The sequence below is a fragment of the Crinia signifera genome, chromosome 6, assembly GCF_055691185.1.
Source record: "Crinia signifera chromosome 6, ASM5569118v1, whole genome shotgun sequence".
Taxonomy (NCBI): Eukaryota; Metazoa; Chordata; class Amphibia; order Anura; family Myobatrachidae; genus Crinia; species Crinia signifera.
The window spans coordinates 279,332,378-279,349,248 of record NC_139222.1 but is presented as its reverse complement, the minus strand read 5'-3'; positions in this window follow the sequence as shown (position 1 = coordinate 279,349,248).

Genomic DNA, 16,871 nt, shown 5'->3' with positions numbered 1-16,871 from the left:
CTAGTGGTCACACCTGCTCCTAGAGGTCACACCTGCACCTAGAGGTCACACACCTGCTCCTAGAGGTCACACCTGCACCTAGAGGTCACACACCTGCTCCTAGAGGTCACACACCTGCTGCTAGAGGTCGCACCCCTGCTGCTAGAGGTCGCACACCTGCTGCTAGAGGTCACACACCTGCTTCTAGAGGTCACACACCTGCTGCTAGAGTTCACGCACCTGCTCCTAGAGGTCAGGCACCTGCTGCTAGAGGTCGCGCACCTGCTCCTAGAGGTCACACACCTGCACCTAGAGGTCGCACACCTGCTGCTAGAGGTAACACACCTGCTCCTAGAGGTCACACCTGCTCCTAGAGGTCACACACCTGCTCCTGGAGGTCGCACACCTGCTGCTAGAGGTCGCACCCCTGCTGCTAGAGGTCGCGCACCTGCTGCTAGAGGTCACGCACCTGCTGCTAGAGGTCAAGCACCTGCTGCTAGAGGTCAAGCACCTGCTGCTAGAGGTCAAGCACCTGCTGCTAGAGGTCACACACCTGCTCCTGCATGGAGGGTTAGCGAACTGTGTAAAAAACTTGCGGCGCCGGCGTCCCTGCAGTGCTGGAGCGGGCAGGGGTGTCCGTGCCGCGGGGGGTACCTGCGGCGCTGTCATTGTGTATAAAGCTGACGGCGGCCGGCGGGTTCCCTGCAGTGAATAGAAAATACAGGTACCACCACCACGCCCCCCCTCCCCCCGGGAACCGGGGCGCCCCCACCCCGACTCGCCTGGGGCACTCCGGTGCCTCGCACCGGCCCTGGCTCCTAGAGGTCACGCACCTGCTGCTAGATGTCCCGCACCTACTCCTAGAGTTAGCACCTGCTCCTAGAGGTCACACCTGCTCCTAGAGGTTACACACCTGCTCCTAGAGGTCACATACCTGCTCCTAGAGGTTGCACACCTGCTGCTTTAGATCGCGCACCTGCTCCTAGAGGTCACACACCTGCTCCTAGAGGTTGCACACCTGCTCCTAGCGGTTACACACCTGCTCCTAGAGGTCACATACCTGCTCCTAGAGGTCACACACCTGCTCCTAGAGGTCACACACCTGCTCCTAGAGGTCACACACCTGCTCCTACAGGAACCTCAATGCAATAAAAGAGACGTATATTACCTCTAATTGGTTAGGGGTTGAGAAACACTCTGATTGGCTAGCCGGTCACAGATCTCTGAATGAGCTCTATTGTATCAATGAGTTGATTTTATCAATGTATCATTTAACTTCATAGCTTCCAAGGGATACTTATGAGTCTTGTTATTCAGTTGTTGTTTTTTTACAATCATTGATCCCTACATGGAACGAAGAGGAAGTGATCTCTGCTGGATGGGATGGTGAGTATACTGTAATTTCTTTTCACAGGCGCCCCTAAGGATTCTACTGGACAAGAGGACAAGCCTATGGGGGACCCTATAGATAAGTATGTGTGCATGTGTGTAGAATGTATTAGTTTTATTTATTAGTGTGTGTGTATGTGTGTGTGATTTATTTGGGTATTGGTTATGTTGATGAACTACAAGAACCAACGGGCTCATTAATGCCCGCATGCTGGGACTTGTGGTTCTCCAAATCCCTGCATGTGGGGAAGTTGTCCCCGGACTTGTAGTTCCACAACATAACTGAATACCCCTGCCCGAGGTTTCCCTAGGGTGATGTGGCCCCGGCTGACCAGCCAGGGTGATCATGTTTTGACTGTGGGAGCTTATGTAAAAAGTGTCCCCCAGCTGTGGCATGACACTGCTGACTTTTTAGGCATACTTGCCTACCTGACCCTCTCCAATGTATGATTGCCAGCACCTGTGGTGACACCTTTCTTAGCAATTACCTAGCTCCCCACAGGTGATGGCAATCATACATTATCCATACCTCCCAGCATGCCCCTCTCCAGGAGGACACAATGCTCTGCACCTGGACTTCCCTGGTAATGTAGGATTGCCAGCACCTGTGGTGACACCTTTCTTAGCAATTACCTAGCTCCCCACAGGTGCTGGCAATCCTACATTACCAGGGAAGTCCAGGAACAGAGCATTTTCTCCCGCATGGAGAGGGTCACGTAGGCAAGTATGTGTTTAGGCACAGTGCTGTTTGTCAAAATATGGGGGACCCCTACTCCATTTGTCCCCCGTACAGGCCCGGCAACAGGGCGGGTCAAGAGGGACATCTGACCCGGGCCCCAAGGGTCGGAGGGCCTCCATGATTACGGGGCTCACAAAAAAATGCACTCCGTTTTTTATTATGCTGTCTGCTCTGCCGCTGGCTCGGAGCAGACAACAAACATTTGCAGAGCAATCTCTCCCCCCCGCCCCCGGTTATCCGTCACCTAGCAGAAGTTTTTCAGGGCCATCTAGCTGCAGAAGCCAGGCGGAAGATGGCTCTGCTCCTGTATGCTGCTGTGTATGCAGCAGGAGCTAAAAGAAGATGGCTGCTCCCATAAGACTACACAAAGATGGCCGCCGCCCACCTATGAGAAGCCAGGGTTTCCTTCTCCAGGAAAAATAGAGGATACAGAAAAAAGGGGCGGAGCTTAACGGAGGAGTGTGAGGGGAAGATTTGCAGGAAAAAGGTCTTTTGATGCACCCAGGGAGGAAAAAGACAGAGAGGCAGGGCCGGTGCCACCACTAGGCAAATCTAGGCATTTGCCTAGGGCGCCGGCCACTGGAGGGCGGCATTTTGCCCCCCGTGCCGCGGGGGTACCTGTCCTGAGGCGCTGTGTATTTAAAGCTGGCGGCGGCAGTGGGGGGTCCCTGCAGTCAATAAGAAATAACAAGCGCTATCCGCCGGGCTATGCGGAAGCGCTTCTGTTGTGAAAACACTGTCCGCACGCTGATTGGCTGAGATTCAGCCAATCAGCGTGCGCTGTGCGGCCCGTGTTTTCACAACAGAAGCGCTTCCGCATAGCCCGGCGGATAGCGCTCGTTGACTGCAGGGACCCCTCTCTGCCACCGCCGCCAGCTTTAAATACACAGCACCGCAGGACAGGTACCCCCCCCTCCCCTGGCACCGGGGCGCCCCCCACCCTGACTCGCCTGGGGCGCTCCGGTGCCTTGCACCGGCCCTGCAGAGAGGTCAGAGACTCAGAGGAGAAGAATGCTCCAGAGAACCTACTCATACCTCCCAACTGTCACGATTCCGTCGGGACAGTCCCGATTTTCGGGTCCTGTCCCGACGTCCCACCCGCGGCAGGCATTGTCCCGCTGCGGGGGGTGGCAGTTGGGAGACCCCCCAATGTAGTAGAATAGACGCTGTGCGCATGCGCACAGCGTCTATTCTCGTATGAAAATGAGGTCGCGGCTAATTAGCATAAGCCGCGCCCTCATTTGCATACGCCACGCCCCCTTTTCGGGCGCTCGCGCGGCTTCGCCGCGCGAGTGTCCCTATTTCTTAACATGAAAAGTTGGGAGGTATGCCTACTTCATGCCTACTCCACCTTTTTAATTAACCAGGTAAGTGCCTTGGGGGAGGGGAGACAGTTCTATCTATCATGCTTACAGGCCATGGAGTGTTTCCTATTAAAAGAGACACAAACACACACCTCAAAGTGAACCTAAAACGGTCACAGGCAGGGTTTGCATCGCAATTCCCGCCACTCCTGGTCACAGCTCAAATTGAAAGTTCATTGCAGAAGCTGTCATTTTGATGTGCTTTTAACGGGTGTGGAGCAATAGGTCACCAGCAAGTTGTTAGACAGTCATTAGGTGAACACCACTTGGTCGACATGCATTTAGGTCGACATGTGCTTAGGTCGACATGCAGGAAGGTTGACAGGAGTCTAGGTCGACATAGGTTAGGTCAACAGGGTCATAAGGACGACATTGGTAAGGTCAACAGTGAAAAAGTCGACATGTTTTTTTTTTTACCCTTATGTTCTAGTGGATGGTAGGGCATGAAATACTGCCTGTTAGTACACGTTGTGTCGACATGGACACTGAAACGTACCACCACATTGGGCTGTGCTCCGAATGCTTCAGGCACGGTGCCTCGCTGCACTCAGCGCACTATTTTATTCACCCACCACACCCTAGTGGATGGAAGGGCATGAAATACCGCCTGTCGGCACATGTCGGCTCAAATAACCAGTAAAAAAAAACATGTCGATCTAACCCATGTCGACCTGAAGCCATGTCGACCTATCTGCATGTCGACCTAGTGGTGGCGACCTAATGATTCTCGACCTACTTGGTGGTGACCCAATAACCGTGTCCCCTTTTAACTAGTATGATAATAAAAGTTTGATTTTATACACTTTTTATTTTTCAATGATTGTTTCCTTTAACCTGTTGTATATTGTTACCCACAATGCACTGTGAGGTACTTGCAGTAACATCGGATACCATTGAGTTCAGGCCAGAGCACTTACACCTTCCTCTACTTATTATCGGTGTTTTGTCCATTTTATCTGAGTGTAATCTGTAATGTAACAGGAAATGATGGTATCAGATGTCCGTAATCTCAGATGCCCTCAGGCACTTGTGTATCCTGATAATATCACGTTAAACGGAATACGAGTGTGGTCCGCCTAATGTGGAATTTCTGTCTAACGTCTTCACGCTCTGTGACTTTATTGTGTCTTACATTCCAAAACATCCGATATCCTCACCCGACCTGTGTCTCACCGGTCTCCTCCTATCCGAAGGACACTCAGCTGAGCGCAGCCGGAGCCTGAGTCTACAGATGTGTCCTCAAACGCAAAGCCTCAGTACGCCATGCAGCGCAGTGACGTCACTAGAAATACTGCCCCCCCCGGCCAAAAAGGGTTTCTGGCACCCTCTCCATACATCCATGCCAGGGGTTACATGTTTGTTGCCAGGGGTTACATACTTGTTGCCAGGGGTTACATGCTTCATTATATACTAGGAGACAGGGTAGGGATTGTCACGGGTGTGGTGCACCAAGGGAGAAAATAACTTTTAGACTCTAAAATATACCTTTTATTTGGTTTATTTAAAACTGCGAAATATACAAACTAACATGAAACATAGAACAGTGATTACAGTGATTATTTAAAAACTGCGCGTGCGGTATTGGCATGCAGTACTTCCTAGTATGTTGGTCACTTCTTCTGATATCACCTCTAGTACTGACCCTTAATGTATCTGATGGCTTAATGCAGCCTTTGTAACAGATATCAACGGGTAGGGGTGCTTATATCAATATATCGGGTGATCCGGGTTTGTGCCTCTGGGTGTCTGGATTACTACTAAGTGTGATTGTGTCCCTATGTCCGTGCTAGGGGTGGCAGCAGTCAGTCAATGTTTATCAAGGAACAATTCCTTATTTTGGAGAGTGGTAAGTTCAGGTTGGATCAATTTCCAAATCCCCTAGTGTGTATAGATTTGGTGTACGTTTTTAGGGGCAGATTGGGTAAATCTCCCAAAACGTCCAGTGTGTGTAGCCCTGGTGCACACCCAGATTTGGAGATAGACCTTTATTGGGTTTGCAGTAATGATTCCACTGATTGATCAGTCGGATTGGGTACTGATCTCAAATCTCCCAATGTATATAGCTGAGTTGAATTGCATTCCCAACTCTCCCAGTGTGTATGGATTTAGTGCACATTCACATTGTACATATACGCATTTAATATTTCATTGGTGGTAGTGTAAGCCAATGACTTTTTACCATGTGAGTGTGGTCTGAGGTTTTATTTGGGGGGATAATGCCCCAACCGGGTCCCCTCTCACAATTAGCCACAGACTTTTTGCGCTATCTCATCACACATACGACTGTAACATACAGACTATTTGACTGCTTGCTGTTCCACAATTATACGGACAATAGTCCTTCAGGATATATGTTGTATAGAATGCTTTCCACTTATGTGGGTGACCTGACCCATTCCAACCACCTTGGGTGGGTGATCAGCTGCTAATACCGCACGCGCAGTTTTTAAATAATCACTGTAATCACTGTTCTATGTTTCATGTTAGTTTGTATATTTCGCAGTTTTAAATAAACCAAATAAAAGGTAAATTTTAGAGTCTAAAAGTTATTTTCTCCCTTGGTGCACCACACCCGTGACAATCCCTACCCTGTCTCCTAGTATATTCTGCCTAACCTATTGTCTGTGGTTGCACACCCCTGTACCCCCATTGTTACTTAACAATATCAGTACCTGCAGGGGGCCTATCTCAATCAACCTATATCTCATTGCCAAAGTCTTGTGCGATTGAACCCCCAAAAAAACTCTCGTGTTACATGCTTCATATACAGACTCATTCGCACACAGATGTACCACTGCGCATATCCAGTTACGCAGTGCAGTCTCGTTAAACCGTTTTCTCACATCTTATTGTATCATTTGTGTGACTACAATGTGCAATTGGCTTGGCGCAACCAAACAGGGTTTTTAAGTGTTTTTTAAAGGATTTATCAATAAATAATTGTCAATATTTTTACTATAGAGTTTTCTGTAGTAAATATACAGGGTATGCTGTAGATATAGACGCCCCGAGCAGGCATTGACCCGCCTGTGTTCCCTGATCATAATCAACCAATCAGCATGCACTATGCAAATGGAGCGACTGGAAACTTCACAGCTAGGCTGCACATTTACACAGCATGCAGTGCTGCTGAGATGCTGGCCGGGCCCAGGGAACATTTTAGGGGCGTGGCCCAATCGCAGGAGGCGTGACCTTTTTTAAATTTAGAAAGACGTCCCTCCTGGAGAGGATCATGTTGGGAGGTATGCACCCTGTATACCACCAAGATCTGCACCCGCGGCGACACATGTAACTATGACATGGAAGGTGGCCCCTCTCAGCAGTGCCAGATTAAGGTCTAAATGGGCGTGGCGTGGTGCTGAAAATGATTATGCATAATAATAGGGGTTGTGGCCAGCACTTAATAATATAGGGGGCGTGACCAGTATTCTGGTTGGGTGGTCTGCTCTTGGGTGTGTCTCTATTTGTGTAAATACTTTCAACTAATATTATATATATATATATATATATATATATATATATATATATATATATATATATATATATATGCATGCACTGGCACTTTATGCACATCTTTGCATGTCCTGATGAAAAGGCCTATACCGCCCTGAAACGTTGACGAACACGATGTATGCTGTTTAACATCATTAAATTCTTCTGAAACCATCCCAAATCCGTGGAGTGCCGCCTCATTCCTAGGGGCCCACACACATACACATATACATACATAAATACATACACACACACACACACACAATATCTTCCCCGGCACTTCGGTGTCCTAAATCTGGGTTTCCTCCTTAGGGGAAATGATAGGGAGATCGCGTGCCTGGTACCGCGCCCCACCCCCCTCCCCTCCCTGAATCCGCCACTGGTTGCAGGTGCCGTGGGACTATTTGGAGAGTGGGCCTGGAGCTGCAGCTCCATCAGGCTCATTGTTAATCAGGCCCCCCCTCTCAGCTCTGGGCCTCATTGCAGCTGCACCCCCTGCACCTATGGTAGTTACACCCCTGTATATAACACATGTAACAGTGACAAGGAAGGTGGCCCCTCTCAGCTCTGGGCCCCATAGCAGCTACACCCCTGTATATAACACATGTAACTGTGACAGGGAAGGTGGCCCCTCTCAGCTCTGGGCCCCATAGCAGCTGCACCCCCTGCACCTATGGTAGTTACACCCCTGTATATAACACATGTAACTGTGACAGGGAAGGTGGCCCCTCTCAGCTCTGGGCCCCATAGCAGCTGCACTCCCTGCACCTATGGTAGCTACACCCCTGTATATAACACATGTAACTGTGACAGGGAAGGTGGCCCCTCTCAGCTCTGGGCCCCATAGCAGCTGCACTCCCTGCACCTATGGTAGCTACACCCCTGTATATACCACATGTAACTGTGACAGGGAAGGTGGCCCCTCTCAGCTCTGGGCCCCATAGCAGCTGCACCCCCTGCACCTATGGTAGCTACACCCTGTATATAACACATGTAACTGTGACAGGGAAGGTGTCCCCTCTCAGCTCTGGGCCCCATAGCAGCTGCACCCCCTGCACCTATGGTAACTACACCCTGTATATAACACATGTAACTGTGACAGGGAAGGTGGCCCCTCTCAGCTCTGGGCCCCATAGCAGCTACAGCCCCTGCACCTATGGTAGCTACACCCTGTATATAGCACATGTAACTGTGACAGGGAAGGTGGCCCCTCTCAGCTCTGGGCCCCATAGCAGCTGCACTCCCTGCACCTATGGTAGTTACACCCCTGTATATAACACATGTAACTGTGACATGGAAGGTGGCCCCTCTCAGCTCTGGGCCCCATAGCAGCTGCACCCCCTGCACCTATGGTAGCTACACCCTGTATATAACACATGTAACTGTGACAGGGAAGGTGGCCTCTCTCAGCTCTGGGCCCATAGCAGCTGCACCCCCTGCACCTATGGTAACTACACCCCTGTATATAACACATGTAACTGTGACAGGGAAGGTGGCCCCTCTCAGCTCTGGGCCCCATAGCAGCTGCACTCCCTGCACCTATGGTAGCTACACCCCTGTATATACCACATGTAACTGTGACAGGGAAGGTGGCCCCTCTCAGCTCTGGGCCCCATAGCAGCTACACCCCCTGCACCTATGGTAGCTACACCCTGTATATAACACATGTAACTGTGACAGGGAAGGTGTCCCCTCTCAGCTCTGGGCCCCATAGCAGCTGCATTCCATGCACCTATGGTAGCTACACCCTGTATATAACACATGTAACTGTGACAGGGAAGGTGGCCCCTCTCAGCTCTGGGCCCCATAGCAGCTGCACCCCCTGCACCTATGGTAGCTACACCCTGTATATAACACATGTAGCTGTGACAGGGAAGGTGGCCCCTCTCAGCTCTGGGCCCCATAGCAGCTACACCCCCTGCACCTATGGTAGCTACACCCTGTATATAACACATGTAACTGTGACAGGGAAGGTGTCCCCTCTCAGCTCTGGGCCCCATAACAGCTACACTCCCTGCACCTATGGTAGCTACACCCCTGTATATAACACATGTAACTGTGACAGGGAAGGTGGCCCCTCTCAGCTCTGGTCCCATAGCAGCTACACTCCCTGCACCTATGGTAGCTACACCCTGTATATAGCACATGTAACTGTGACAGGGAAGGTGGCCCCTCTCAGCTCTGGGCCCATAGCAGCTGCACACCCTGCACCTATAGTAGCTACACCCCTGTATATAACACATGTAACTGTGACAGGGAAGGTGGCCCCTCTCAGCTCTGGTCCCATAGCAGCTACACTCCCTGCACCTATGGTAGCTACACCCCTGTATATAACACATGTAACTGTATAACTTTTGGTGCTTCAAACATTATAGAGACGCTTTTTCCTTCTATAACCACTAGGTGTCGCTTATCACCGTCAAGACCCAGCACATAAGCGGATCTCAAGTGACAGCACAGAACTTGGGCTGCTGCCATGACAAGCTCTAAGCTGTAAATATCCCCAAGAATCTCTTAAAGTTGTTTAAAGAGACAGTTAACTGCAATGTTGATACATTTAATTGGCCTGTTCTTTTGTGGCCTATAAACGCTTTGCGCCAGCGTGGTCAGTGCCAGGCATGTGTCTCCTAGGGGTCGCGCAGTGCACTGGGTGGGGTGTTTTATATGCGTGGCAGAAAACCATTGTGTGTCCACATGATACGTAAGAATATGATGTTAAAGGTGACGATCAACTTTCCTCTACAGCTGGTCCGTGATTTATCAGCAATCGTGTCCTTGTGAACCAAATTTACTGCCTGAAAGGACAATAATAAAAATGGATATATTCAAATGTTACAAAAGTTTAGAACCCACGATCACAACCCAGAAGCCTAATATAATGATCTGCGTTGTCCTAATTCTGAGCCTGATTCAGACCTGTTCAGGTATGTTCGCCGCCAGGTCCAACACCTTCTCTTATGCATGACGTGCGTAATTCTCATCAAACGTGTTTATTCCCCCAGCTCGCCGCCCCACGCTCCCGGCCGCACTGTTGAGAGCAAAGCACTTTATCATTAAGAAGTAGATACATTGAAGGCTTATACAATATACATTCACTTTGAGTTGTGACAGTTTTACTTTCACTTTGATCTGTGACAGTTTTAGCCCAAACACTCCCCACCCCCAGTCCATATCTGCTCCTACCTCCAATCCCTGTCTTCACAGCTCCCTCTCTCCATAACTAGCAAGTTTGAAACAGATCAGTGTCCCTGCAAAAATTGCTTTCACTGTTACAACATTTTTTTCTGACACAAAGGAGTAATTTGGTCCGTCGAGTGGCCCCTAGTGGTCACTGTCGATCTTATAGGTGAAGATTAGTTATATATATATATATATATATATATATATATATATATATATACATACATGCATACATACAGAGTACCACAACACTCGCCATCCCTGCGAATGGGGTGCAAGCAGCACTCGCCATTCCCAGGTTGGGGTGAAGTGGCCTGTGGCCACATGCTCTAATAAATACAAATACAGGGACTCAACACTCTCCATAATGAACTAACTCACCTTAGTATACAATTAATCAAATAAATAATGGGGTTTTAGTTCATGAACTGATCAATGCATTTAAGCTTGCAGCCCATCGCCAAGGGACCCCATTTCACTGCAAGTCCTACACTAACAATTGTCTCTCAAAAGCCTGCCAACTGCTGACACATCATAGCTAAAGTGGACATGTGTTTTTTCCTGGTTTAAAGCTCACCTGCCAAGTGCCTTATGTGTATATATGTGGGTTCATTTTTAATTAACCTTTGTTACTGTGATCATAGCTTTCTCTTTCACCCCAGATGAGCTAATTTATCTGTAACCTGACAGCTGCCCTTTTAATTCTAAGTCAGGTGTTGTGTTAGGTGACTGCCTCATCTTTAAAAGCCATAAGGCACTTGGCAGGTGAGCTTTAAACCAGGAAAAAAACACATGTCCACTTTAGCTATGATGTGTCAGCAGTTGGCAGGCTCTTAGAGACAATTATCAGTGTAGGACTTGCAGTGAAATGGGGTCCCTTGGCGATGGGCTGCAAGCTTAAATGCATTGATCAATTCATGAACTAAAACCCCATTATTTATTTGATTAATTGTATACTAAGGTGAGTTAGTTGATTATGGAGAGTGTTGAGTCCCTGTATTTGTGTGTGTGTGTGTATGTATATGTATATGTATATATATATATATATATATATATATATATATATATATATATATATATATACTCATCTTCAGATCACTATTATTAAGCCTACAGTATATGACAGATGCACAGTGGCACTTATCAGTTTATTCTGTATGCAAAGTTTATTCTGTATGCAATAAAGCTGGGGTGAAATGTAATAGGATGAGAGATTCAGAAAGTGAGAGATTTGGAGAAATCAATTCAGAAAGTGAGAGATTCGGTGAGAAATCCCCAGGGTTTTTTGGCAATCATGTACACTGCAAACCCAGTTTGATTTTGCAGTGTAAATGATTTCCGCTTTAAAAAACCTGGAGATTTCTCACCGAATCTCTCACTTTCTGAATCTCTCATCCTATTAAATTTCACCCCTGAATTCTGTTCTGACTCGATCCGGTGGTTGCCATGGCACTTCACGGCGGCAGCTGGCCGCCCGCTCCTTCCGGGTCCATGTCAGCTCGCCCACATTTCGGGCTCGGTAGTTCGATGTGCTCGTCACACTTTATCAAATCAACTCTATGCCGATGGGGATAGTGGCGGTATGAACTAGTGTGGAGAGCATGAGGGTACGCAGACCCATAAAGAATGGGTGACCAGCTGGCGTCGTGAACCTACACAAGTACTGTTGCCATAGTTGAATCCAGTGCCCAGCTGTAGCGCAATGGACGGAATAATGACATACAGTACAGTAGCTATAATTATTCCAACACAAAAACAGCAACTTGATTAATAACAGTAATGAATCCTCTGATAATGACTTCGGCAGCCTGAACTATCTGTGGAATCTCACATAATTACTTTGGAAAGTGCACTGTATAATATTCTTAATTGCCATGTCATTTAAATATATGCAAAACATGCATGAACTCAAAAACCTTACATCGCAACCTCTAATTAAACAGAAACCCTGTCATTATTTTCACTAATATTGTATACAGTAATATACTAATATAAATAAATAGGTAATTATTATAGGTTCAGTCTCCCATATCCAAAATTCCCAATACATTGTAAGTCATTTCCTAAGCACTAGCACGCACGCACGGAGGAGGGGGGGATTGAGTATCCAAAACAGCACCCGTCCTCGCACCCCCAGAGAGAAATCAAACACTTACTGTAACTTCCATTATAACTCCATCCCATACCATTATGGCAGCAAATATTCCAAACTATGGAAACATCCGATATCCAAATTACTTGTGGTCCCGAGCTTTTCGGATGTGGGAGACTCAACTTATTCATGCTTTGCGGAAAACAAGACATACATACAGTACATAGTACTGGTCTCTCTTCCCAGCTCCTGTATTAATATATCCCCTAATTTCATTGATTCATAGAAAGAAGAAAGAAATAACATACCAAAGTGACTTATTATATTTTGCAATGTTTATACATTAATAATTGTGTAGTAACAGTTAATGCAGCATAAAAAGAGAAAGACAGCAAACTACTTGGTGTACAACCTCCGTTTTGTGTTTCATACAGAAGTGTGTTTGATAACGCAAAGTAACATATCAGTGTAAAGGCTTGTACACAGGGTGTGACGGGTTCCCCCTGTGCTAAGCGATGTGCTTAAGCACAAATTGTTCTGCACATCATGTCACTGCCCCCGTCATATGCAGCCCTGTCCTCGCTGAGACATTACTCATCTCCTGATATACTCTGTGCTGCTGGGGACCCTGCTCCTCCCACTATATAACTCTCAGTCTGTGGCTTCCTGCTGCCCCCATTCCCCCCCTCACATCATGTCACTGCCCCTGTCACATGCAGCCCTGTCCTCACTGACACATCACTTATCTCCTGATATACTCTGTGCTGCTGGGGACCCTGCTCCTCCCACTATATAACTCTCAGTCTGTGGCCTCCTGCTGCTCCCCCCCTCCCCCTCACATCATGTCACTGCCCCTGTCACAAGAAGCTGAGGACGGAATAAGATAATAAGTTGCTCACTTATCAGTGTAACACACCGTATTATGCACAATTACACATGAACCATTTGTATAGTATTATACAATCGCTATTGCGTGTTTTACTTTATAAGGAAGTTGTACATTATATAACAATTTCACAAACAGACGGAGCTTTTTTTATTTAATTGACATGTTATGTAATGTTGCTGTTGAGGTAAATGTATCTGGAAATAGCCTGGTAAGTCAGGGATACATCCAGCTACCGTGTCGCAATCAGGAATTATTTTCACTATGTTGCATTTTGCTCACTTAATAGAAATCCTGTAATCTCCCATAAATAATTATTTTATAGCGAAACACATGCAGGATATTATGGGGCTGATTTATCAACAAGTGATAGAACTCACTGTGACCGATAACACTTGTTGCATGTGATATAAATGGCCAATCAGCTACTGTCATGTGTTCAGCTCCCACCTAACGGTCATGTGTTTGAGAAATAACAGTTGGGAGCTGATTGGCGGGTCCTCCATTTATCATACTCAATGGGATTAATCATTGTGTGGATTAAATAGACATGGTCGATATGAATAAATTCGACATGAGTTTTTCACTTTTTTGTGTCTATGTTGACCTATGTCGGCATTGGACACCGTAGAAGTGTACCATGTCCCCTCGCATGGCCCCCCTGTGCTCACCATGATTCAGGCGCGGTGCCTCGCTGCGCTCAGCAAACTAGTATTTTCACTCTACGCCCACTTGGAAAAATATGAAAAATCACAATTTTATTTTCAATAAAAGTGAAAAACTCACGTCAACCTTATTCATGTCGACCACACCCATGTCGACCTTAAGCTTGTGTCGACCATCTGTCAATGTTGACCTAAGATGGAGCGCCTTTCAGCCAGCGCTGGAGCTCAGCAGATTGACCCCGCTGGCAAGATGGCGCTCCATCTGACTGGGACGCACGTCCCACACGCACGTGCATCCCAGTTATTGGGGGGGGGGATGCGAACCCTGCCCGTTTCCACTTCAGGGAGACGGGCAGGGTTACGGGGGGAGCGGGGAGGTGGTGGCAAGTGCCGGGGACCGGCGGCGAGGCAGCATGGACCGGTGGTGAGCCCCGTTTGAAGGGGACGCATGTGCGTCTCGCGTGCGCACGTCCCCTTCCAGCGGCAGGTGGGGGTTGGCACTCCATCAGTATGTTGACCATTCTTAGGTGCCAACCTAGTCACTGTCGGCCATTAATTTTGACCTAGACATTGTCGATACAGGGACAGCATACTGAAAATTGTATTGCTGGCAATTTTATCTAAATTTGTTTACGGGGCTGGCAATTCAATCTTCCCACGTGCCTCCTGCTGGATTTCTAAGCATTGCAGTTTCAGTGAGCTCACAGGTGGTATTTGGCATGGGTAGCGGACAGGACAACTGTGCCCCCCTTCCTCTATGCCAGGTCCCCGTCCACTTTCAGACCGCAAAACTGGCTTTGACCAGGTATTTTAAAACGTTTCTAAAAACGCGTCTGCCAGCTAAAACCCCTTTCACACCGCATGTCTTTAAACGGTATTTCAGTGCAGTTTTTGTCCCTTCACAACACTGAACCAGTTTGAACCCTAAAGCCCCTTTCACATTGCAGTTTTAACACGGCATATTGCCGATTTTTAACTGCTTTAAAACGGTACCAGCTGCAATATGAAAGCTCCACAATCAATTTACCGGTTACAGAATACCGGTATTTTGAAACGTGTTAAAAGCAGGATCCTACACGTTTCTGAGCCGTTTTCCCTGCAGTCTGAACAGCTCAGAAACGGTATTTGCTACAAATGATAACCACACATGATCCCCGCCCACAAGCAGGAAAAAAACGTTTAAAATGACATTGTATGGCTTTCTATGGGTGAAACGGGTTGAATCTGAAGGTACAAAAATGGTATTGAAACTGCAATATACCATTTACAACATGCAATATGAAAGGGGTTTAACTGGCTTTTGACCAGTTTAAAGACTCGTTTACAAAAACGGTTGAAAGCAGGTTTTTGCAATGTGAAACCAGCTATAGAAAACAGTGGATGAAAAAAAATTGGGTCTGAAATGGGTAGGACCCTGCTTTATTACCGTTTAGAAATCCCAGTTCAATAGAACCGGTAAATTCACTCGGCACCTTTCAGACTGCACAAATTAACGTTTTCAAACGGTAAAAAAATGGCAAAATACCGGGTAAAAAGTGCGGTCTGAAAGGAGCATAAGTGATGTCTGCACATACAGTATTTATTTTATTATTTATTAACAGTTTCTTATATAGCGCACACAGATTCCGCAGCGCTTTACAGAGTATAGTTGAACATTCACATCAGTCCCTGCCCCAGTTGAGCTTACAATCTATATTACAGTATGAGTCAACAAGTTCTCTAGAACACAAATAAAATATATATTATGGCATAATCTGTGGTGTTACTCTGAAAACAGGGTGGGACAGAATATTTTTGCTTCGCTCCCCTATAATTAATGTACTAATCAAATCTAATTATTGCATCAATAAATACTGTAACTACTTTCTAGATTCTTCCACACCTGTTCCAGGAGGTCACACACATCTATTAAGACAGATGATAGATGGACACATACAGTATAAGCGAGTACAGTAATTACCAGGGGATCGTCGTATTATATATATATATATATATATATATATATATATATATATATATATATATATATATATATATATATATATATATATATATATATATGTATATGGGCATGTGCCAAAGAACTTGGCCACCCTTAGTTTTTCTGTTCCTTCAAAATTTCTTTAGTATCTAGCAAACAGAGATATTTTTAGTTTATTTAATCGATTAAATATAATTATCCTGAATCGATTATAATCAATAATATTTATAATGATCAATTATAATCGTAAAAGTAAAGGTTGAATATCCCTTATCCAAAATGCTCGGGACCAGAAGAATTTTAGATAACATATATAACTGTCACTACTGGGAACATGATTTGTTCCCAGTAGTGTCAGTTAAATATGTTTATTTCAGAATATTTATATATTTCAATGATGTATCTTGAAGTATCTTGCATTTATGTTGTACAAACACATCAGACACATGGAATGCACACAAATATATTTTATTTGTGCATAAAACAAGGTTTCAAAACATGAAACAAATTTTTTGTACAATCTCAGATACTGAATTTGAATGTTAAGCAATCATTGTCTTGTACAGTACATATTTAGTGCCAGTTACATATCATGTCCCCAGTAGTGCCAGTTACTGATGTCCCCAGTAGTGCCATTTACATATTATGTCCCTAGTAATGCAAGTTACATATCATGTCCCCAGTAGTGCCAGTTACATATTATGTCCCCAGTAGTGCCAGTTACATATTATGTCCCTAGTAGTGACAGTTACATTTCATGTCCTCAGTAGTGCCAGTTACATATCATGTCCCTAGTAGTGCCAGTTACAGATCGTGTCCTCAGTAGTGCCAGTTACATATTATGTCCCTAGTAGTGCCAGTTACATATCATGTCCTCAGTAGTGCCAGTTACATATAATGTCCCTTGTAGTGCCAGTTACACACCATGACCCCAGCAGTGCTAATACAGATGTCCCCAGTAGTATATATATATATATGGTCTAAAGAGGTCCACAATTTGCTCAGGTAGAATCAATAAAAAACTGTATAAGAAACACTCCCTTATGTATAGGGTGTCAGCTATACACATATATATACACACACACACCAGGGCCATATTAAGCA